Below are 6,111 nucleotides of genomic sequence, written 5' to 3'. Positions count from 1 at the left end.
TTTGAATTGAAATGAGTATTTTTTTATTGACAAAAATGTTAATACTATATTACTATGTAGTAGTACTAAATCCAATAAACTAGATTCAATTTATTACATATACAAGTAAATCGAATCAAGATTGATATAACATATATATAGTAAATTATAAATTTACTTTAGTTGATTTACATTGAAAGAGTATAAAATTGAATTCAATTGATTCGATTTATATAAATTTATTTTAGGACATGTATGTAAACTAATTCACTTAGGACATTGGTGTAATTTAATTATCTTACGGTGTAAACCCTCAATTATATCACAGAATCAATTTCAGATATCTAAGGTAGTAATGAAAACAAATCAGATAATTGTCCATTATTCAAATGGCAGTGCGTTCTGCATTACTTAGCAGTTTCAAAAAGCCCCCTTTACCTATGAAACTTGATTCGAGATTCTACTAATACTGGGTTCTTTACTCAAACCTTAAACATATACACTTCCATGGTTTCACACACTGGTGGCATGGACACCTTATTCCCTTTGTCCTAGCTGTGCACCTTGTTTCATTATTCTACGGGACTTGATTCTTTCATTAAATAATAGAATACATCTCTTTTTTTTTATTGATTTTTGTTTTTTTTCAATTATGTGTTTTATTTCACTTTCAATTTTTTTTATTTTTTTTTTCAACAAAGTAACTAATGATAGTAGTTATTTTCAGTTTAAAATGCTTATTTCTTTTTAACCAGTAGAATCTAGTATTGGTAAGAATAAACTACGCCTATAATAATAATTATACATTTATGTTTGTGATTGCAAATGCAATTCAAGTACTTACAATTTACAATTTATATCGGCTTCCTTTTTTTTTCTTCTTCTATTTAGATTTGCTATATATATTTCCAATCAATCATTTGATTGGTTTGATGTTTAGTCCTATATATTAGAGATCTTGATTAGGAGAGAAACAAATAGAGCTAGAAAGTAGTCCATTGAATTTTTCAACTTTATGTTGGATCTATTTATTGTTCTTATATTTTAAAGTAAGCAAACAAGACTTATCTCATTTTTTCCATTTTTTTTTTTTTCAATGCAAATGGCACCTACGAAAAATTCTATGATCTGCACTGGAATTCAACAAATTACCGTTAAATCCTTGAAACGATTTAGCTGCGTGCGAAAGTCTTGGCTAATTTACTTGAGAATCCTCATTTAAGAGCATGTACTACGAGAATTTAAAATCTAAAACTGCCCACTCATCGTCTCTCCTTCTATGGAGATTATTTTACCAAAGGGGTTAAACGTCGATAATGAAATAATGTGCATTTACTTTCTGGAGAGAGATATGAAAACATGGTTACATTAGTTTTGCCAACTCTGTCTGAGAGTATGGTCCGGCGAGGTTCTAGAATGTGTTAATGGCATTATATGTCACTATACCGACCATGTCCTGATGTAATAATAGGACTTTGGAATCCCAAAACCGACGAGCATAAATTATTCCTCGGGTATTACTGATGATGAGCCCGGTATGGTCGGCATGTAAGTTCATGGATTTGGTATGATAATGTGATGATGATTATAAAGTGATTCAATGTGTATATTATATTTATGATCCATGGTATTAGAAGAGCCTGCTTAACAATTTGGCAATTTATAGTCTAAGTATTGTTGGAAAAAACTTGATCTTGAAATGACTAAGAAGAAGATGTAGATAAAGCTTCTATAGCGTATTTGAATGGAGTATGCCACTGGTGGGGTAGCGAGTTTGACACGAATGAACTCGAAGAACACGTACTTGTGTCATTTAACCTCAGCACTGAAACATTTCGAACACATCAATTGTTTGGCTGCAAGAAAATGATGATAGTCTTATCAGAACTTTTGGTAGTGCTCAACGAATCTGTTACTCTGATTTCCTCTTTTGCTCAGTATAATGATTGAATATCCTTTTGGGTGAAGTTGGGTGAAGGATCTTGGTAACCACACTTGGACCCTTCTATTAGCCGTGTCCAATGAGATGGGCAACAATTGATGTATTTTTATATCGGACGACGCAATGAATAGTTCTTTTGATGTCATCAAAAAAAAAAAATATAAAACAAGAATGTTGGTACATGGATTTACAAGGAAAGCCTCTCTTTCACAAAAATTAATTGATTAGTAAAACAATTAAATGGAGTAAAATGGGTATAAGAGTATGTACACTTTCTAAGATGAAAACTATTTTTAATATTCATGTTGGTAGTTGAAATTGATTTGATAAGTCAATTTGTATTTCATTCTAATATTTGAAATGGTCAATTATGTTTCATATTTTAAAAATACGATACGACTCTTGGTGTTAAAAAGAAATTATATCACAGGAATCAATTTTGGATATCTGAAGTAATAATGAAAACAATAGGATAATTGTTCATTATTCAAATTGGACTTGTGTATTCTCAGGTTATTTTGTACTCAAATGTGAATGCGATAAAGAGAAGTCTATTGAATTTGCTAATAACTATGTATGCAAAAGTCATTGACCTTGCCTCTGCTAGAAGGATATTTGATTTGATTATCAAAAGAGCATTTTCTCATGGACATCAATGATTGCAAGATATGCCCATTCGGATCACCCATTGGAGGCATTGCATTTGTTTAGAAGGCTTGTACGGACAGATTTTAGACCAGATGGACTAATAGCTGCCACTGTTTTATAGGCTTGTGTTGATTTGGATCAATTAGCGTAGCACAAGAGATGGAAGATTATATTTCTCTAAATGAATTGGAATTTGATCTACAAGTCCAAACATCTCTCATACACATGTACTCCATGTATGGAAGTGATGAGTTTGAAAAACTCCAAAATTATTTGATGATGATCAAACATTGTTAAAAATAATTAATGGTAAATTATTAAATTGAATTTTAATTCACATTAGTTGATTAATAATTTTGTTATTATGGAGATTTTGTGGCTGGGCTGAAAATTAAACAAGCCCAATATGATGTTAATATTTAGCTTTGGGCAAAAAATTGCTATGTGATGTGCGGCTGAATTATTATATTGTTTGGGCCAGGATATTGTTGTGCAAGCCCATATTTAATGTTTGTTGCAAGCCCAACAAACCTTGGTCCGAATTGAAAAGAAAGAAGGAAAGGAGTAGTGCTTGATTGGGTTCGGATATCCACTCTCCTCTTTGATAGAATTCAAATTTTATGAACTAGCTTTAATTGCCTCGGTAACATGAAAGAGAAAGTGCAAGTGATTTGATGGCTTTTATTGTTCTCACACGTTATTAAGCATGGGGAGTGGGGATTTTACTCATTTTAATTTGATTCATCAAATCCATTGAAAGCTTTTCAATCCTCTCTCTCTTTTCTCTCTAGTTTTCGGTCATGTCACAGAAAGAAGAAGTAAGCTATCAGAGAAGAAGTACAGTAGCAGTGAAGCTATGCACAAGCAAGCGACTAAGGTGATGATGACCCTTGCAAAAGGAAGATCTACAGTATGGCATAGCTGAGATCTTTACCACTAATGGTTAGATGTGGTGAAGAAGCCTCAAAATTACATGCCTAGAAATGGTAGAAGATCTGATCTAATTCAGTCATAGAAGAAGATCCCTTAGGTGAAGCTTGTCTCTCCTTTTTGTTCATCCATCACAGAAGGTAGCTACTGTAACTACGTGGAGGAAGAAGCAGAGGTGGAGCAGATGGAGCTGTCAAGGATCAAGTATTCATCAAGGATAAAAAATCCTTCTTGAGGACCAAGTCAAGATGGAAAGCTCAGATTGATGAAGCTTGATGAGAAGGGATGAGAGAGAGGTAATTGCATGTTGGTTTTTGCGTTCAATTTCCTCTCTTCTCTCTGTCCGAACTGGTTTTGATATTGAAGAAGAAGAAGTTGGCTCGGTTGGACCGGTTTTAACTTTGGAAGCTTCCCCTTCTATAATAAGGGTAAACGGCCAAGGCTTGAGACAAGGAGAAAGAGAGTAAAGCACAAAGTTCTCATAACTACCCAAAGCTAACAGAAGTTCTTCTCCTTCAATGTGTTTCATTTTGTATTTTTTTAGTTTTGTCTGTCTTGAGTCTCATGGTGAAAAAGGCAAACAGTGTGAGGTTTGTAAGAAAAAGCCAATGAGCAAAAAAAGGCAGAGGATACAAAATTAAAGAAAAGCCATAGATGTCTTAGAGGTCCTTTGTACATCTGTGTTGTGTATCATGATTCTGTGGGAATCCCCTTACAAGTTGGGTTAGCACTTAGCAGTTGAAAGATTGGTAGGTGACCAAGTCAAGTTCAGGATTGGGAATAGATTCTGGACTTGTCCCAGATAGGAAGGGTAGTTCCTAGGGAGAATTGGTGTTTGTAATTAAGATGATTATAGTGAAATTCCATCATTGTTGTGATGGAGACTAGATGTAGGCTACACTGCACTTAGCAGCTGAACTAGGATACTTCTTGGTGTGATTCTCTCTCTCTTCTACTCCATTTCTGGTTCCGTTGCGTAGGAGACAAAATTGAAAAATATCTCCTATCTGGTTACGAGACAAAATGAAAATGTCTCTTGGCTAGGTACGAGACAAAAATAAGAAAAATCTCCTATAGCTATTTCAAAGGGCAGAAAGTAATACTCAACAAAATGGGCTAAGATTTAACCCCCTTCTCTTAACCACTGAATACCATCAGGAAACATCAAGAAAGCCAAAGAAGTATTTGAAAAAGTGGCAAATAAAGATATAACTGTTTGGTCTTCCATGATAAATAGTACTAGACTTCACCATCAATAATAATGATGCTTCAGTGTTCTGGGATGGTCAACATTGCAACATCATGAAAACCAGCTTAGATTATCTCTCCAGTTTTTCTGCTAATGATGGTTTATTAGGAGCAATGAGAGCATTGATATTTGAAACTTCAACTGTGTTTGCACATTGTAGTAGTAGCTACATTGAAGCAAATATGAAAATTGAGTCCACTGCTTTATAACTGTAGAGAGCTGATAACTTAAAAACTGACCTTGAAAATAACAAGAATCAGTTCCCTGACACGGAGGCAACAGAAAAAGTGCTAAGGCAAAAGTTGGTATGTTTGGAGGAAATGAAAGAGGATCTAGAAAAGCAAATCAGAATTATGAATGCTAACATCATAACTTCTCAAAAAGAACAGAATACGACTCGAAAGAGAAAGAGAGATGTCTATGTGGAAGAAAAGGCACTCAAAGCTCGAATGGACGTGAAGAAGGAGGAAGTACCGCATTTGCAACATGAGCATGACTTGGCAAAGGTAAACCGGGAAAAAATCAAAGCTGAATGGTCAGAGTTTGGAGAAAAATTTATAAAGATTGTTGTAGAGTCAGCTGTACAAGATTAGCAAGGGGAGTTTGGTTTTGTCTTAGAGCAATAAGTACATGACATAAATTTTAATTTCTATATTAAGTTCACTAAATCATGTTTTCCTTTCGGACAGTGTTAAGCCTATAGGATAATAATTTCACAATCCTTGCTGACTGCTCGATGGATCACAAATTGTTGTCTTCTTTGGAGACTATCTAAATCAGTGCATTGAGTCTCATAGAAATTAAAGACATTCTGCTATAGATAATAATGTAATTACCATATAGAGGTTGCTCTTCACATAAAATAATGCAAGTTTTGTTGTTTTATTGATTGAAATCGATCATTATTTAATTGTTATATATAGTAGGAGAATAATGTCGAGTTAATAGTAAGAAATCATCATTCTCATCAATTAGTAAATGCCCAAAATAGTCCCTGAATTTCAAATCGGTATTCAATTTAGTCCTTGATTTTTGTAAATGACCAAATAAATCCCTTAAATTCAGAAACGTGCGTCTCCGTTAGTCCCTCACAGAAGTGCCGTCTAAACGTTACTGATGTGGAACGTTAACTACCATGTGGGAATTCCATTAAACGACGTCGTTGAAGGAGTGGATGCCCTAACTGTGTAAAACGACGTCGTTTCAAATAACATCTTCTCCCCCTTTGAATAAACAATTCTTGTTGGTCCCCCCTTCCACTTCAACGTTTCCCACCAAAACTTCAGAAAAGCTTTGTCTTCTTCTCTGTCCGTTCATTCTCCCATACTTCCCACTCACGTTTGCTCGCCGAAGATCATTCGTA

The sequence above is a fragment of the Arachis hypogaea genome, chromosome 15 (genome assembly GCF_003086295.3).
Source record: "Arachis hypogaea cultivar Tifrunner chromosome 15, arahy.Tifrunner.gnm2.J5K5, whole genome shotgun sequence".
Lineage (NCBI taxonomy): Eukaryota > Viridiplantae > Streptophyta > Magnoliopsida > Fabales > Fabaceae > Arachis > Arachis hypogaea.
Note: the sequence above shows the minus strand (reverse complement) of the source record.